Genomic DNA, 19775 nt, shown 5'->3' on the forward strand with positions numbered 1-19775 from the left:
CAGATTACACCTAAAATTTTGCCTTTCATCATTTGTCCCTTGCTAGCTAACATGGTCAATGACTCTTTATTCATGTCCATTACACCAAGTGCCCTTTGGCTTTCTTCTGGTATCACTAAGGTATATGCTTGATTTACTGATAACACAAGTACTTTCAACAAAATTTGGCTGCGAACGTGATCATATGTATCATTTAATCCTACTAGAAATTGCACTAGACGTTGCTGATAGAACATTTCAAAAATGGTTCTGATTCCTTATAATTACATCCTTTACCTGGTATTAAGATGTCTTGTTCATCCCATAAGACTTTTATTTTAGTAAAGTACGTGGTAGCAAAATTAGTACCTTGAGTTAGGGTTCCAATTTGAGTTCAAAGATGATAGAATCTAGTCAAATTAGATTTTCCAAACCTCTCCTTGAACTCACACCAGACCTTTGCTGCATTTGGCACATAGACGATGCTTGGAAACTGTTCCTGCGACACACATCTCCTAATCCATGAGAGAGCTATATCATTATATTTTTTCCACAGATCGGCTAATTCTCTTTTGTATAAACTCTTCACACATGTTCCTATGAAACCTAGCTTGTTCTTCACCAATAGAGTCAAACGCATCAATTTACTCGACAATCCATAATTTTATAGGCATGTTAGCTTGATATCTATAAGAATCGCTCCAAGAGTATCATATGGTTGAAGATAGAGTAGATGGCGATGGTCAATTTGATGTGTTGGGGTGTCTCCCATGGTGGACAGCTCTAGATTTGACAATTGCGAACCAGCTAGGTGAAGAAGAAGCAAATTCAGAGCCCTAATCGCTACTCTGATACCATGATAAAAGAATCTAGAAGCTAAGGTGAAGAACAAAGGAAATGAGGATGAGAGAATGAAAATTTGATTCTGTATCTCTTCTTCAATGCATGAGCACTGTACACACACATATATAGAGAATTCACAATTTGAACTTTATGAGTTCATTGAGTTACTAAGTTCGAAATTTAATTTATACATATTTAATAAACTCTTAATACATATATTGTCTCATCCAAAACTACTGCATTAGACTAAACCTATAGCTTATACTCTACATCCGCCCATGTGATGCCCATCACAATAATTAAGAGGATCATAGGACTTAAAATTACATTTGCTTACCAGTTAGTTTGAAGAATTTCATTCCTAAGTCTTGTGAGAGATGCGACTATACTCGCCACAAAAAAGCAACAAATGCGCCCCAAATAAATTTAATGGAGGAACGCCACTTGAATTGGTGACATGTAATACAGAAATTTTTTGTAGGTTGCCACAAAAGCTTATTTGTCTCACTATTAGCTTTAAGTAACAAATGCGGAGCGGTGCCACTTGACTTGGCGACATGTATTACGGAAAATTTCGGTGACGATTCAAAAGGTCGCCACAAAGCTTATTTGTTTCATTATTAGCTTTTGTGGAGATTATACTTCCCAGAAAAGTATCAAGTGCGCCACAATACATTTAATGGAGGGACGCCACTTGAATTAGTGGCATGTATTACGGGAACCTTTGCTGGCGACTAAATGGATCTCCACAAAAGCTTGTTTGTTCTTTATTAAGCTTCTTTGGCGACTAAATATGCTGCAAATAGATTTTAACGCCACTTGGATACTTTTGGTGGAGACTAAATAGGTCGCCACAAAGCTTTTTTGCTTCATTAAATGATATACTTATTATGCCAAAATTCATGAATAATTTTTGCTTAAAATATTATTGAAGTTACTAATTCATACACTAAACTATTTATGAATCAAAAGAATTCGTTATTAATAATAATCGCATGAACAATTCATACAATATAATACCCATATTAGTTTCTGTATAAAATAATATAGTATTTAATTGAGCGCATAAGAAAAGAAATAGTCACCAAATTTATTTAATGCAAATTTTGATTAATGATATTAAATAATATACTCATTAAGTTTTGCCAAAATTTATGAATATTCCCGCTTATAAAAATGTTATTGAAGTTAGTAATGCATGTATACGCATTAAGTTATGCGAAAATTTATGAATAATTCTGCTTAATAAAAATGTTATTGAATATAAATGAAAAGTTGTGACGACCCGACCGGTCGTTCTGCTTAGGGTATGAAACTTGTTGGTATACTAGGAGGGGGTCCCAGGGCCCCCGAGCGTGTTTCAGACGAGTTTCAGATTTTTTCATAGTCTTGCATAAGTCTGGTTCAGGCGTTTTCGCACCTGCGACACTTTGGAGCGCAGGTGCGAAGGCTGCTTCTGTGGTTGAGGGATCCGCATCTGTGAAGGAGCCCGCTTTTACGCTCCTGTCATTTTTTCTGCGGAACCACTGGTGCAGCTATGTTGTCCGCAGCTGTGGACCTGGGCCTGGTAAGTTAAGTTCGCAGATGTGAACATCTACCCGCAAATGCGGTTGCACAAATGCGCTTATTTGTCCGCAGATGCGGAAGTCCTGGGCATAGAGTTTATATTCGAGGGTTTTGCCATTTTCTCCGTATCTTTAGTTTTAGACTTCAGTTTTGGGAACTTCTTTGTTGGTTTTTCAAGCAAATCGATTGAGTAAGTGTTCTTCGCCTAGAATTTATTATATTTCATGATTTATCTTTATTTTTATTATTTAATTTGTATTTTAAGTTGAGGAAAATGGAAATTTTTGAAGAAAACTTTCAAAATGAAAAATCATGATTTGAGGGGCGAATTGATATCAGAATTTGATAATTTTAGTATGGTTGAATTCATATTAGAATGTGTGTTCGGGTTTTGTGAAATTTGTCGGGTTCCGAGGAGCGGGCCATGAGGTCGACTTTTTGGTCGATTTTTAGATTTTGATAAAGATTGAGGCTTTATGATCCAGAATAGTTTCTTATGAGTATTATTTATGCTTTGAAGTTATTTTGGCTAGATTTGAGTCGTTCGGAGGTCATGTCACCCGAGAACTTCATTTTAGAGTAACAGTCTGTCTTCCTTGAAGTAAGTATCTTGCCTAACCTTGTATGAGAGAATTATCCCTTAGGATTTGAGTGTTCTATGCTAATTGTAGTCCATGTAAGCAAGGTGACGAGTACGTGCTCAGACTTATTTGTGGAAAGTTGGCCTTTTACGGTCTTAGGTTCTTGTATTCACAGAGTATGAAGTTGTTTTGTTATGATTAAGTTTTCTTAATTGCTAGTTTCACTCTACCTGCTTTAATTGTGATTAATTGCCTTATGATTCATTCTTGTTGCTCATTTGTCTCTTATTTGATTTAACTGAAGATTTTTACCTCTTCTATTGTCATACTATCTTTTCACAACTGCTTGTTCTTATTTGAAATTATTATAATATCTCATGTAATTGTTTAGTATTAATTGAGATTATGATTATCTTTTCGCTGTTTATGCTTAATTGAATTTGTCGTATCTTCATCGTAATTGCCCAACCTTGTCACGCCTCCTTTTTCTACACGCAAAGGGATATAAGGGAGTTTTTTCCAATTAAAGTGACAATAACTGAAACGAGATTATTATATTCAATTTCAGAGTCGCCACTTGGGATAATTCATGGTGTCCCAAGTCACCAAATCTCGAATCGAGGAAGATTGACTCTGTTTTATAGTCCGCGAAATACAGAAATCCGGGTAAGGAATTCTGTTAACCCTAAAAAAGGTATGAGGCATTTTCGGGTTCCGTAATTTTAGCACGGTCACTCAACTATTATTAATTGGCCTAATTATCTGATTAACAACATATTTCAAGCCTAGTGTGTGTTTTTAACTTTCTAACCGCTTTTAATCTTTATAGAACAAATCACGATTGTTGTACACTTGTTGTTTTGGTGCACATTGCAAACCACGTCACATGAAATGCAAGCGATCTACAACATGTTTATTTTATTAATATTATTCAAAATTATGGTAGGGTCACATGAAATGCACACACGAATGAGATTTATATATCACGACCATGCAATGGAAATCGTACCTATGGTCACGATGATTTATTTAATCGCGCTTAAAACAATCTACGATGTGATTATCGTCCAACCAAGTCTAGAAAATGTTGGAAGCAGAATAGTTCAAGCAAACAAATCAATGACAACAAACCCACACCTTTTCCAGCCAAGGAATTCAAATGGACTCCAAAGAATGTCAAATTCTTACAATTTGATAAGTCCATTTCAGATTCAATCCAAGTAGTTCAAATATAAATCATCTCAAATATTATCACATCCCAATAATGTTCAATGAACCAAACAACACAATCCCTTAATTGTTCAATCCCCAAGAATAATGAATAGGTTGCAGCAATTAAGTTAGGCATTCAGGTCTGATTTCGAACCTTGGGACTGTGTGATTATTCAGATCATACCAGGAGTGTGAAAGCACAAGTTTGCTACTTCTAACTTTATCCTCTCAAATGTTTAATTCAAAATAATTGGCAGTACCCTATGCTGTTTAACAAACTAATATCCCCTTCATTCCTTTTAGCATATAAGCCATGGTCTACGGCTTCACCGAGAAGGCAACACAAGATAATTTAAACCAACAGAACTATGATGAACAATTAATTTCAGTCAAATCACAGCAAGAAAATATCACGCTAACATGTTCAAAATGTCACCGCAGAGGAAATAATAAAGAGGTCAGAGTGGACCTTTTGAAATGGTCAAAAATCACTTCAAAAAATTAACCAAATATATTAAGAGGGTGTTTGGATTGACTTTTAAGCTAGTCAAATCAGCCTTAAAGCTTTTTTTAGCCTTTTTTAGCATTTGGCAAAATCAAAAAATGCTTAAACTAAGTTAAAAAATGCTTAAAACTAGCCAAAAGTAATAAGCAGGGAAATCTCAACTTACTGCTTTGGCTTACAAGCTATTTCTGCTGAAAAGCTACTTTTTTGAGCCAATCCAAACGGGCTCTAAACCTCATGGAAAACAAATAGAACCGGCGTCGGAATTTGAACGTGCAATAGAACAAGAACAAGATAGCAATAATCGAACCGCGATTAAGACCGTGAACAGTCCTCGGACAACTGGCAAAAACTCGAATCAGCTACAAACATCGGCTTAATCACTCTACTTCAACTATTTTTGGAAACATAAATTAAATGGAAGAAACTAACATTTTTGTGTGTATTTCTGATTTTGAAGTAAGAACTGACTTTTTTTTTAATCTTTTTATATAGAATCCCCAATTTTCTGTCCAAAGCCCCTCCCTTCATTTGTGTGTGAGCATTGTGGTTAAAGGTGGGGAGTTGAAGGCTGGTGGGCGATGACTGGTGTGGCTGGAGATGATGAGACGAGGTCCGGGTAAGCAGTTGCGGCTGCTTGTTGTTGATCGCTGGTTGGTGTGAGAAAGGAAGATGGGGATTCGGTCGCTAGGGAAGAGATGGCGATGTCGTGTGTGTGCGGTGGTTTTGAGTGGTGAGGGAGAGGCAGTTGCGATGGGTGTTGAGAGAGAGAGAGGGAGGTGGTCCGGTGGTCTGGTTGAGGTCAAGGAGCAGCAACTATGGAGATTGGGTCTTCTCTTGGTTTTTGCAGCTGATGGCATTAGAGAAGAAGATGGGGGGGGGGAGATTCGTGTGTGTATTCCACGGCTGATCCTTTTTTGGGTAGCGATTCCAAGTATTTTTTCCTGTTAAGTGTGGAGATGAAGGGGTCTTTAGGTTGGGGGATATGGCCTTATGGGTTGGAGAAGAAAGAAATTGGGCTTGGCCAAATTTTTGGGCCAACTTTTGTCTAAGAATGGCCCTCTCTTGGACCTTCTTTTGACTTTAAAATCAAGACCATGTCCATCTTAAAATTAATTTATGCTAGTTAAGTAAATAATTATAATGCAAAAATACTAAAAATTACACATTGAGATAACAAATAAAACTATTTTTGTATTTTTAAATTTTATGAAAGGTAAATAAACTGAAAGTAACAAGATAAAATATCAATTACCTAAATAAAAAAAATACTTTTTGTAATTTTTATTTTTGTGACAAATGAAGTAAAAGAGTCAAAACTAATTGAAATAGCGATATTAGGCCAAAACTAAATATTTAAATACTAAAATATGTAAAATCTTGGGGAGGGTCAAAAATTACATGTCTACAGCTGCCACTCTTTGACTGGAAAGACGAAGTATTTTCAGAAAAAGAATGACGAGACAAGTTTTTTGACCCGACCCTTATTTAGAGATACCAAAACTAAAAGAAAAGAGAATGTGACTGAGCCTTGGTATCTGATCTGCCTACATATCCTTGGCTATAAAGGAATGAGGCCACATGTAGTTCAGAATTAGGAAGAGTGATGGAGTATACCAAGGTGGAGAGCCGATTGAGGTGCCGTCGAGGTTCCGGTGCCATCGAGGTGGGCTCCTAATGCCTCTCTAACTTGAAATTGTAAACTGAAAGTTGACCCTGTTCTTCAGGCAGGATTCTCCTGATGATTCTCTAACTTGAACTGAACACTCAACATGTTCTTCAGGCGGGCTCCTGATGCCTCCCTGACTTGAACTTGTAAACTGAAAGTCGACCATGTTCTTCAGGCGGGATCCTCCTGCTTGATTTTGATTTGAACTTGAAAACTGAAAGTTGAACATATTCTTCAGGCAGGCTCCTGATGCCTCTCTAACTTGCACTTGAAACCAATCTCTGAAACATTCACCCTCGTTCTCCAGATGGGATCCTCCTGCTTGATCTCAAACGAAATTGAAAGTTGACCCCTCGTTCTTCAGGCGGGTTCCTAGTGCTTCTTTGAGTTGGACCGAAAACCGGTTTCTGAAATGTTGCCCCTTGTTCTCCAGGTGGGTGTCTACAATCAAAAAGAACAAAACAAACAAAATTTTCTGCCCCAGTTTGCGCTAGGAATATTTGTGAGTTGTTAGCGAAACTGTAAATCACCTATGCTATTGATGAAGGATGCAATGATGAGGGTAAAACTAAAAACTCGACTAGGATGTGTGTCTCCTGTGAGGTCGAGCTTAAGAAAAACTATAAGCTAAGCTTAACTAAACTAAAAATTGCCCTTATTCTTCAGGCAGGACCCTGAACTCAAGAAAACTAGAGATTGAAAACTTCAGGAAACTAACAATTGACCCTATTCTCCAGGTGGGACCCCTGAACTTTAAGAGAAACAAGAGATTGAAAACTTAAGAAAACTAACAACAGACCCTATTCTCCAGGTGGGACCCGTGAACTTTAAGAGAAACTAAATATTGAAACATTAAGGAAACTAACAACTAACCATATTCTCCAAGCGAGACCCTTGAACTCAAGGAAAACTAAAGACTGACCACTTCAGAAAATTAAAAATGACCCTATTCTCCAAGCGGGGCTCCTGAACTTAAGGAAAGCTAAAGATTAACAACTTAAGAAAACTAAAACTAACCCTATTCTCCAGGCGAGACCCTTGAACTAAAGGAAAACTAAAGAGTAATAACTTAAGAAAATTAAAAACGATCATATTCTCCCGGTGGGATCCCTGAACTAAAGGAAAACTAAAGATTAACAACTTAAGAAAATTAAAAACGACCCGATTCTCTAGGCGGGGCCCCTGAACTTAAGGAAAGCTAAAGATTAACAACTTAAGAAAAACGAAAATTGACCCTATTCTCCAGGCGGGACCCCTGAATTTAAGGAAAACTAAAGATTAGCAATTTAAGAAAACTAAAATTGACCCTATTTTCCAGGTGGGACCTCTGAACTTAAGGAAAGCTAAAAACTCTTCTGACTAGGGAGAATGCCTAGGAGGTACGGTTCTTCTCAACTAGGGAAAATGCCTATGAGGTAATGGTCATCTCAACTAGGGGAATATGTAGGAGGTGAAAATCTTCTCAACCAGGGGAATGCCTAGCAAGTGAAAACCTTCTCAAGCAGCCTTTGTGCTGACAAAATTTGGGCGCGGCACTTTAAAAATTCAAGCTTCCAAGCTTTGATGTGGACATAGTTTTTGTACCTGTTTCAAACAAAGAAAACTTGTGAGTTTAAACATGGTGGTTGGTTTGTGGCCTTGACTTTGAGGGCGACTGCTCCTTCACTTGCCATGATAACTTTGATTTCAAATTGAAGGACCCTGCTTGTTTATTGACTAACCACTTTCTATGTTACCCTTATCACAGAAAATACCTCTGATCCGTTCAAACCCATACCCTCTATCTGTTGCATTATGCTCATGAATTGACATATATCGAACCTTTGTATTTTACATGAATCCCAAAGCACGCCAAACATCACCAACTCCGTACGCACACTGCTCTTTGTTGACTTATACCACTTTGATGTACTAGCCAAACTCCGCTTTGTGCAATTGGATAACTGGTAGTAGATTTTGAAGTCATTTCTTACTTGTTCTAACAAAACAGACTCAAGAGGACTTAAACAAAGAAGAATAACAGAGTTAAGGGGATAACATAAAGAGATGACATCTAACAAGAAAATCACCAACTAGAAACTTATCAGATGTGGATACCAACTCTAACGACCATGACATGCACCTTTGAATTAAGTGGCCTAATCTGTCAAGCAAGTGTAATGTTCAACTCTTGTTGTACCTCTGAGTCGTGAAACTGGGCTTCAATGCTCCAATTATCCTATCTGATTCATGTTCCTTATTCAACTTGTAGTGCCCAGAGGTTTTTCACCATCAACCCTCTCTCATTTTTCTTTCTCTCAACTCCCCGTCGCCTTATGGTGTCGGTGAAGGTTTTCACCGATAAGACTCTCTCATTTTGTTCTTTATCTTATTTCCTCTGATTCTGCTGATGACAAGGCATTAACCATGGTAAAAATATCATATGCTATTGGCAGGGCTAACTCAACATTCTCAAAGATTATTTGGGAGGTCGTTTTTGGACTGTAATGTGGCTTTTGGACAGGGTTAGAAAGAAAGGATATCATAAAGGCTCAAAATAACTAAGATAATATGGTTAATTTATTTACAACTTTTGGAATCCATTTTAAATTTTTTCCCAATTTGTAAAACAAGAGAATTTGATTCTCTCTTCTCTCTCCCTTTTTTTTGAGATGGAATTTCTAAGAAAGACTGCCCCACTCTCAACTTCGGGGGACTATGAAATATTTTATTTGGTGCGACCAAACCATAAGGCTGCCTACGTATCTTATGGTGTCAAGAATCAGGTCGAACGTAGTTCACAAAGATGCTTTCTTTTTGTTGCTATATTTTTCTTTTTCTTTTTCTTTGAAATTTCTTTTGGGATGAACTTTGTAAAACAAACCTATGGGGACATTTTTTTTTTTACTAAACTTGATTCCAAAAGAGGGGAGGTCAAGAATATTAGCATAGGCTCAAAAGGGGTACTGAATGGTATAAAGTGTTTGGGTAGCTGAAAGAGGGCCTCCCAATCCCTGAAAATGTCAAGTACAACATTTCTTTTGCAGCTTCAGCATTGATATCACTAATATGCCTTCCACATTTTTTTCTTAGTGCCTTTTCAAGTACAGAACTCCTCTTGGGTGATTTCTTCTTCAAAATGGATGTGCTCCGTCAGTTTGGAGCAAACTACCTTGGCCTTATGTTGTAACTTGAGATGCACTTGAACTCAAAGTTGCTTGCTTCAAATTGTCTAGGACGCCCTTTATTGTAACAAATTCTTGTGGTCCTCTTAACTTCCCAAACCATCTGCCCCAGTTTCACACAATTCGGGCTTTAAATGATCTCAAAATGCCTTTACTTATTTCCCTCAAATGTCCCTAAATCTTCAAAATTGTTTCATTGCTTCATGACTAAACTAACTTTTAAGATCAGGCTGAGAATTACGCGTGCATGTCATGTCACTAGAGCCAGCATGAAAAAAAACTATAAAAGGAAAAGGGAACTAAACAAAAATTGACTAGAAATAACAGAAAATAGGAAATTGCATTAGACAGACAGTAAAAAGGGTTTGAACAACAAAACAAGCAAAATAAACTGGGGTTACAACTGTGGAACAATCCTAGATAACACTAAACGAGTTACTACAACTAAACGAACTAGGCAAAATAAAAGGATAGAAGAATTTAAGTCACAAGACAATATTCGGATTACAACCCTGAAATAAACCTGACAATAGAAATGACAACAAAATAAACCACCAAGACTTTTCCCTGGCTAGCCAAGAAAAGAGCATCTTTCCAATCACCAAGCTCATCATCTTAGCCACTGAGTTCCGCATCAACAGTACTAGGACCTTCACAAGTCTCCATCACATTGACCTTAGCAAATTGCTTTTGGGTCCCTTTTGCCGGCTCGTTCTTAAGATCAATTTACGGAATCGAGAGTGATAGCACTGAAAGCTTTGCGGCAAGTGTCCCTCCGAGGATCTCTGAAGAGTTCTCATATTCCTTTTCAACACAAATCATACCCTCCATATGTGTCTCATTATGAACATGCGATGGACTTTGGCTAGTGTCTATTGCATCTGGATTTTGCACGACAATGTCACCTGCATCAATAAGCTTCTGAACTGCTCTTTTCAGATGCCAACACTTTTTTATGCTGTGACCTGGGGCATTATAGCAATATGCGCACCCTTGAGAATAATCAAAATTCTTTGGAAGAGGGTTCGTCATTTTTATCTGAATCGGCTTCAACATGTCCAATTGCCTCAACCTTTGGAACAAACTAGCATATGATTCTCCAATGGGAGTGAAAGTCTTTTATTTTTGCTCTTGCCTTTTCATTTTGTACTCTAGCCTCAGTTGGAACCTTTTGCGGGTAGGTGGTTGATATGCTTGAGAGGGCGGGTAAGACATTTGTGGAGGCAGTGCAGGCCATTGCGGGTCTTGTGGGTGTAGAGCATATGGCGATGAATTTTGGGTAGAGCATTGGGAAAGTGGGGTATGACTTTGGGGATTTTGTGGAGAGAAGTAGCATTGGAGAGGATTATCTAGAGCACAGAGATATCCATGGGGTCGATATTGAGGCTGAAACCGTTGAGCAGGAACGCCCACTGGATTTTGTCGTTGGCGGGGCTCAACAACATCTTTTCTGTTTCTCTTTCTTCCCCTGAAACTTACTGAGATGTTCTGAACATCTTCGGTAGTATCTTTCAATGCAGAATAACTCATGATTCTGCCTGACTTGATTCCCCCTTCTACCATCTTCCCCATTTTTACCACATCATTGAAAGGCTTATCAGAAGCTGGAATCAAGTGACTAAAGTAGGACGATCCCTGGGCTTGTAGGAAAAGCTGAACAATTTCTTCTTCACCAATCGGGGGACTGAATAAGAAGCTTGTATCATGGGGCTCAATCTGGCCATCGATATGAATATGTAAGAGCTTCTGGTAATTGGTGACTCCGATCTTCTGGTACACCAGGTTCAAGGAGAATCGGCTACGAAGAACACCAAGATACTGCCATACATGTATCATGTGCAGGAGTTGATGAAGAGATTCACAAAGATAGAATTCAAACATGTGCCCAGAATTCAATATAAGTTCGTAGACGCACTGGACACCTTATAATCAATGATACAATATCTAGACAAGAGTTTCATCGATCCCATCACGGTGAAAATCCATAACCAGTCGACTTACTGTGCTCATGTTGAAGAAGAAACAGATGGAAAACCTTGGTTCCACAACATCAAAGAATATTTGGCGAGGAGAGAATATCCAGAGTAGGCAAACCATATTTAGAAATGCACTCTGCGGAGGCTATCCAATCACTTCTTCCAAAGCGGACTGACCCTGTATAGAAGAACTCTTGATCTGGGGCTGTTAAGGTGTGTTGACGCAAAGGAAGCTTCCAGATTGCTCGAGGAGATACATGCCGGAACTTGTGGACCACATATGAATGGTTTTGTTCTAGCCAAGAAGATACTCAGTGTTGGATATTTTTGGATGACCATGGAAACGGATTGCATCCAGTACATACAGAAATGCCACCATTGCCAGGTACATGCAAACATGATAAAGGTACTACCAAGCGAGCTCAATGCAACAAGTGAACCTTGGCCTTTTGCTGCTTGGGTAATGGATGCCATCGGTCCAATCGAGCTCACTGCTTCAAACGAGCATAGGTTCATTTTAGTGGACATTGACTACTTCACAAAATGGGTAGAGGCTGCATCCTACAAAGCTGTAACCAAGAAAGTCATCGCAGATTTTGTCAAGGATCGTATTATTTTCCGATTCAGAGTTCCCGAGTCCATTATCACTGATAATACCACCAATCTAAATAGTGACCTGATGAAAGCCATGTGTGAAACCTTCAAAATCAAGCACAAAAACTCTACATCACACACGCCTCAAATGAATGGAGCCGTGGAAGCTGCCAACAAGAATATCAAGAAGATACTAAGGAAGATGGTAGAAAATCACAAACAATGGCACGAGAAGTTACCCTTTGCCCTATTGGGGTACCGCACTACGGTCTGCACATCAACTGGGGCAACTCCCTATTTATTGGTTTATGGTACCAAAGTTATCATTCCAGCTGAGGTAGAAATTCTTTCTTTGAGGATCATACAAGAAGCCGAACTCAGTGATGCAGAATGGATAAGGAGCCGCTATGATCAACTAGCCCTCAAAGACGGAAAAAGAATGAATGCAATATGTCACAATTAGTTTTATTAGAATAGAATGTCCAGAGCTTTCAATAAAAGGGTTAGACCAAGACAATTTGCACTGGGGCAGCTGGTGCTGAAGAAGATCTTCCCACATCAAAATGAAGCCAAAGGAAAATTCTCTCCCAACTGGAAAGGTCCTTACATGGTTCACCGAGTGCTAACAGGAGGATCACTCATACTTGCAGAAATGGACGGAGAAGTTTGGCCAAAACCAAACAATTCAGATGCAGTCAAGAGATACTATATTTAGATTGTTTACATTCCTTCATATGATATAACTGAACTACGCTTGACCTGATTCCCGTTTAAGAGGGGATACATAGGCAGCCCTGTGGGTTCGGTCATAAATTAATAAAATCTTCATGTCCCCTAGCACCAGAAACTGAGGCAGAATTTTGAGGAGGACCCTCAAAATTATGGAGTAAGTCCAGCCAATGCCATCATATGCCAAACAATCAAAAATTAGTTAAGAAACTGGAGCAGAATTTTTGAGCAGGATTCTCAAAATTCTGGAGGAGGTTCAGCAAGTTTCATCGCACGCAAAACGGTTGAAGGATCATTTACCAAACTGGGGCAGAATTTTGAGGAGGACCCTCAAAATTCAAATACAAGAAAGCTACAATGTTTCTGAAATATGTTACAGTCATTAGTTCATCTAAAATTACTTGATATTTTAGTATGTTTTCTAAAATAACTCTATTTTCATTAATAAGTGCATATTTTTGAAAACTCTATTTCCGTGACAGCCAGGTGTTACCCAGGGCAACTCAAACCGGGCCTCCAGAACGGAGCAAAGTACAGCTAGCAGACAAAGGCACGAACCAACATCCCTTTACAAAACTTATGACTTTCCTTTAGGTGCAAGCACATTGGACATAACAGGAGTATTCGCAAATATACACGCAGCAAAATCACTATCAATCGGGCCACCAGACACAAATATATCTCCAACTAAGACACATTCTACTCCTATTTGCTACTTGTTCACTGCATAAGGCTAAACATTTCCTTCACCTTGCATAAGACCAATCCTTGTCTCAAATCTTGCATGAGGCTAAGCCCTGCCTCTATATTTTCATAAGGCTAAGCATTGCCTTCTCTTCGCATGAGACTAAGCCCTGTCTCAAATCTTGCATGAGGCTAAGCCCTGCCTCTATATTTGCATAAGGCTAAGCATTGCCTTCTCCTTGCATGATACCAAGCCCTGTCTCAAATCTTGCATGAGGCTAAGCCCTACCTCCACATTTGCATAAGGCTAAGCATTGTCTTCTCTTCGCATGAAACCAAGCCCTGTCTCAAATCTTGCATGAGGCTAAGACTTGCCTCCACATGTATATAAGGCTAAACATTGCCTTCTCTTCGCATGAGACTAAGCTCTGTCTCAAATATTGCATGAGGCTAAACCCTACCTTCGCATTTGCATAAAGCTAAGCATTACCTTCTCCTTGCATGAGACCAAGCCTGTCTTATATCTTGCATGAGGCTAAGCCCTGCCTCCACATTTGCATAAGGCTAAGCATTGCCTTCTCCTTGCATGAGATTAAGCCCTGTCTCAAATCTTTCATGAGGCTAAGCCTACCTCCACATTTACATAAGGCTAAGAATTGCCTTCTCCTCTCATGAGACCAAGCCCTATCTCAAATCATGCATGAGGCTAAGCCCTGCCTCCACATTTGCATAAGGTTAAGCATTGCCTTCTCCTTGCATGAGACCAAGCCCTATCTCAAATCTTGCATGAGGCTAAGCCTCGCCTCCTTTTTCATAAGGCTAAGCATTGCCTTCTCCTTGTATGAGACTAAGCCCTGTCTCAAATCTTGCATGAGGCTAAGCCCTGTCGCCTTTTGCATAAGGCTAAGCACTGCCTTCTCACGGGAATAAGCATTGTCCCCCCTCCAAAAATGTTGCTCTATTCTAAACTTGGCACTATCTTCTTCCCTCGGTCTAAGCTCTGCCGCCAAATCCACACAAGACTAACCTTTGTCCTGCTATCACTTTCGGTATCATATCTCTACACTTCATAGGCTGACATATAGCCAACCTATCCAAAGGCGTCATAGTCCAAAGGTATCATCCTCATAGCCTGAAGACATCATGTCATGGCCTGAGGATCTTTCAATACTTGCACATCATTATTCAAAGGCGTCATGGTTCAGAGGCACCATTCTCATAGCCCGAGAACATCTTGTCATGGTCTGGGAATCTCCTATCTCATAATTCATAGCCCAGGACATCATAGTCTGAGGACGTCATCTGCATTGTCCAAAGACAATCTTTCATGGTCCAAAGGGAATTTATATCACGTTTAAATTCTCACAGTAACTTATATACTTGCATTCATCATATTTTGAGTTTTGCAGGTAATCCAGGAGGTAACCATTCTTCAAACAGGAGCAACCTCCGCTCCGGCTTCTTCTCATACCATTTTCACTTTGCCATTATAACCGATTCCCATCAATTACCCACCTTACTCTGTGACCATTCAGGTATCTGCCCTATAATACATCGGTTACACCCCAGACTCACAATCATAACTTTATCCGACATTACCCTTCACAAAAGAACCTTTTCCATCGGTTTCATTCACCGTTGGGTCCAAAACTACATGTGACCTGATTCATGTAAAATTAGGGATATGTAGGCAACTTAGAGACCAGGTTTCGGCCTTTATTTTTTCAAAACACCCATTCAGTCAAAATCGGTCATCATTTCTTTACCTGGAAACTCATTCATCCTTCCTGGGTAAAGATGGGCAGCTGTTGATACCCAATTATTCCCTCATATATTTTAAAATATGCATGCATACTTTTAAAATATTTTACATGCATTTACAAACATGCACAAATATTTTTACAATTTTTCTATAATTTTTAAAGGCCCTAAATCAATTTGTTTCTGTATTTTTAATTATATAAATATTCAATAATTATCTCTCATATTACTTTACAATGATTTATTCATCTAAATTCATCATTTATACTCATATGAGTGTTCAAATATTTTAATTGCATTTTTAAAATTACATTTGTATTTTTTAAGACTATAAGTGCATATTTTGCAATAATGGCACATACATATAACTACTTTATCTACACAAAAAATGATTTTTTATATTTTTATAATGTTAAGTAATTATTGTAAATGACCTTCATGCATAAAAAATATTTTTATCATTTAATTAGATATTTTTATAAATTATTTTATTAATTAATTGGGTATTTAACAAATAGCCATTTTATTAAGTTTGAATTCAGACCCCTTAGCCCAATTAAACCCAATACGCCCCAGCCCAACTTAAAATAGCCCCTACCTGACCCAAATTTCCCCTAGTCATGGCCGTTGATCTTTGAGATCAATGGTCCACAATTCCCCTTTCCCTTTTTAACCCAAACAACCCCCTAACCCTAATCATTTGTTATAACACACCGCCCTTGAATCTCGCTTCTTCTCCTTTCTCTCTGAAACCATCCCTAACACTAGTGTCTTCACCCCTTAAATCTCCCAAACCCCTTCGATCCCCGACTAGATATGAAGTTTTGGTGTTTTGCTACCCTTTCTAACCTATTACTTCTGCTGGTTGCTGGATTCTCATTATTTTCTGAAGGAACTTCGAAGAGGTTCGACTTAGAGTCGACCCAGGTTTTTTGTTTCTTTATGAACACCACCTTGTGTTCATCAAACATTTGTGAGTATCGTTGGTTCTGTGGTTGTGGTAAGATTTTTTCTTTACCCCGCCCCTTTTCTCAAAACCCTCATCTTTTCCACATGGATCTTTTCAGATCTTTGTAGATCTGGAGTGATTTTTAGTTTATCCAGTGTTCTTCTTTTAAAAAAAGTCTTGTTCTCTTTGTTGTTAATCAATTTCAGTATCCCTCTATATTAGGGTTTTGCTTCCCTGTTATTTGCTGTTCAAATCTTTTGAATCAGAAAAGATTTCGAATTCCTACAACATTTTTTCTTAAAGATTTTCTATTTTCCCCTATTGTTAATCGATCCTAATGTTCTCTAAAACTAAGGTTTCATTTCTTCTTGTTTTTGCAAAACTTTTCTAAAGTTTCTAAGTGTTTGAATCTGATTATCTTTACTAGTTCTACTGACTCTTTCATGCCTATGTTCTAGTCCTTTGTTTGTTCAATTGTCTCACTATTCGCTTCAATTTTTTTCCCGTTATTGTTTATCTCTGTCAATCAAAATAGATTGACCGATTTTACTTGGGGTTAAAATTATATTTTTCCTGTTAAAATTAGAACTTCCCCGTAAGTTTACCTATTTTTCTCATTTATGACTTTTAATTGGCACTACTTGCCTTATTTAGATTAATTTGTCTAATCTATGGTCTTTAGACTTATTGCTTACCTTATTTAACTTCAATCCCGCATGTTGACTGATTTTGTATGAGATTCTCCCTAATTTAAGTGATATTTCCCTAATCAGCATGTTTACTGCTATTCAATTAAACTATGTGTTTCCTATTATCCACATGTTTACTGTTATTCAATTAAACTATGTGTCTCTTGTTAGCAACATGTCTACTTTTATTTCATTAGATCCATGTACTTTATGTTTATTGTTCCTAATAAGCATGTTTACCGATAACCCAATAAGGATTAACTAATTTACTAGTTTACCCTTAATTATATACATACTAGGGTTTCATAATTCATAGTTCACTCTTTGATTTCCCTACCTTTCTCAGTTTCTCCGCCTCACGCCCTCACTAGTCAACTCGTCAAGACTCAGGCCGATGTCTGTCGCATTTCTCAGCTTCTTTCTTTCACTCTTTAGTCGCATCTTCACTTCATTTCTCAGATCCATCATATTCTTCAGTCGTATCTTCACTTCACTCTTCAGTCGTATTTCTCAGTTGCATTGTTCATCTTCATCTTCATTCTTCGTGTAAGTTTTTAGTTGCTTCGTCTTCATCTTTTTCTTAGTTTGTTTGAAAGCATTCTGGCTCTGGATTTTACTTACTTTGTTTGAAAGTTGAAGTGAGATTTGTCTTGTGCTTTAATTGTTGAGCTGTTATAAAGTTATCTTGTGTCACTTGTTATAAAATTTGTATTTCATAACTAATAAAAATTTTAATCTATATACATAATTTTGTACTAGAGTAAAAAAGTAGATATCAATGTACAAAGAGTTATTGCTAGTCGTTTCAACAAAGAAGATCTTAAGAACACTGATTTTACCGAAACTGTTGTATACATTGCAAATCTTATAAAATTATTTTAGCAAAACAATTTTATACCGAAACTATTTTATACATTGCGAAACAGTTTTATACATTGTGAAACTGTTTTAGTTGTTTTATCTTATCAGGTAAACCGATAGCCGAATCGATAATGATAGATAACCGATTAATCGATAACCGATAACCAATATCTTATCGGTTTGGTTATCGGGTTATGATATTTGTAAACTGATAATCGATAGGCAAAACCGATAATATTCATAACCGAACCGACCGATGCCCATCCCTAATTGTTGGATTGCTGGAATTTTCTAAGTGTTGAATGACTCTGTTTGCTCCTTCCTCCTGAAAATCCAAAACTATTTTCTCAAAACTATCTCATGTTTTCAACTCCTACTCTTAGAACATCTAGGGTCCTGCCCCTCCAGTGTGAGCATTGCCTAGGAGTCCATGAGACTCCTCTGAACTTTGACACACTGGGGCTGGCTCTCCAAAACTTGCTCATAAGAGGTATCTTTAAAAAGTTTTCTGGTGTGAGCATTTCTCGGGGTCCCTGAGGAACCTTGGGAACTTTGACACACCAGGATACCATTGGGTGCACTATGAGAATATTGGCATGTTCATACTTGGATGAAGGCTTGGCTTTTCAGGTTTACTATCTAGGCCTATTCAGGCTCCCTATAGTTTAGTAGTTTCATTTCTGTAATTCATTCATTCATTTTGGGTCTGTAATAATAATTCTTATAAAATAAATATTAGGGATATTAGTAAAATGGGAGGGACTTTTATATATGTCTTGTGGGGAAATCGGGTAGAAATCATGCTCTTAGGACTGTTATGATTATCTACTTGCATTAGAAAATATGCCTATAGGTTCATCATGTATTTGCTCTAACTTTCTATTTATGCGTATTCATATCCGTGCTAGAAATCCTATCTCTAGGCTGTTGTTAATTCAGCCTTAACAATCATGTTCATACATTCTCCTACGTGCATTAGAAACCATATTCTAGGACTTTTTATTGCACTCACCTTGATATCACGCCTACAATCAAATCGTATAAAAATCAGTTTCCTTAGTAGCAATCATTCCTATAGGAAATAAGTATAAAAGCAATCCTAGCACCTAGATATCAGGCTTATATATGTAAAATTAGTTTTGTAACATTTGTGATTATTTTCAGCACCTAGACAGCATGCCTATAGCACTTAATGAACCAAACCGCCTGCTTAAAACGTTTACTGGTCTATTACGGTTCTGATTAACGATTAGATATCATGTTCATAGGACATCTTTGATCCACGCCTAGGCAAGCCTGTAGGGCGATTAAAGTCTTGAAATTATAAAACTATGCTTTGTTTAACTGTTCGTGAATTGCCCAGATTAAGCTAGTCCTTAAATCAGTAAGCAACTAATTAAGTATCTTCTTCCTCGCTTTAATAAAACACTGCATATGTTCTGCTTTGTGCTCACCTAGATATCCTACTATAAGACTTCAAAAGTGTCTGAAATACTGTTGTTTGAGACATGCAATTGCCTGCTTATTTAGGAAATTATGTGCGGGCAGTGGAACACTTAGTGCCTGAACCACGGCATGGGAACCCTGATGTTGAGAGCTGCTCGGTGCTCGAGGGCAAAATCTAGCAATATGCCTCGTATTGCCACAAGTGTAACCTGCCCTCGGCTGCTGGGACTAATGACCCTAACAACCTGAGTAACCACCCTGAAAACTCTGGAGTGGCGGTGCACTGAAAGGAGCTGGTAGTGTACTGTAGGGAAACTGATCAGAATATTGCATATGAGAACCATGGCCACCTGGAGCACCATGAGAAGCCTGAAGTGCTAAATGAAACGGCCTGGAAGAATGGCCTCCACCAAAAGGATCCCTTCCTCCAAATGAGGCACCACTGAACCTGCCAGAATGGCGGGGCCTCTTTTCAGACCCCTGACCACTCCTCTATAATAGAACCATCTCAACTCTCCTAGCCACATTGGTCGCATCCTTAAAAGAAATCTCGTTCCCTGTCTCCTT

Source organism: Nicotiana sylvestris, chromosome 6 (assembly GCF_000393655.2).
Source record: "Nicotiana sylvestris chromosome 6, ASM39365v2, whole genome shotgun sequence".
NCBI classification, from domain to species: domain Eukaryota; kingdom Viridiplantae; phylum Streptophyta; class Magnoliopsida; order Solanales; family Solanaceae; genus Nicotiana; species Nicotiana sylvestris.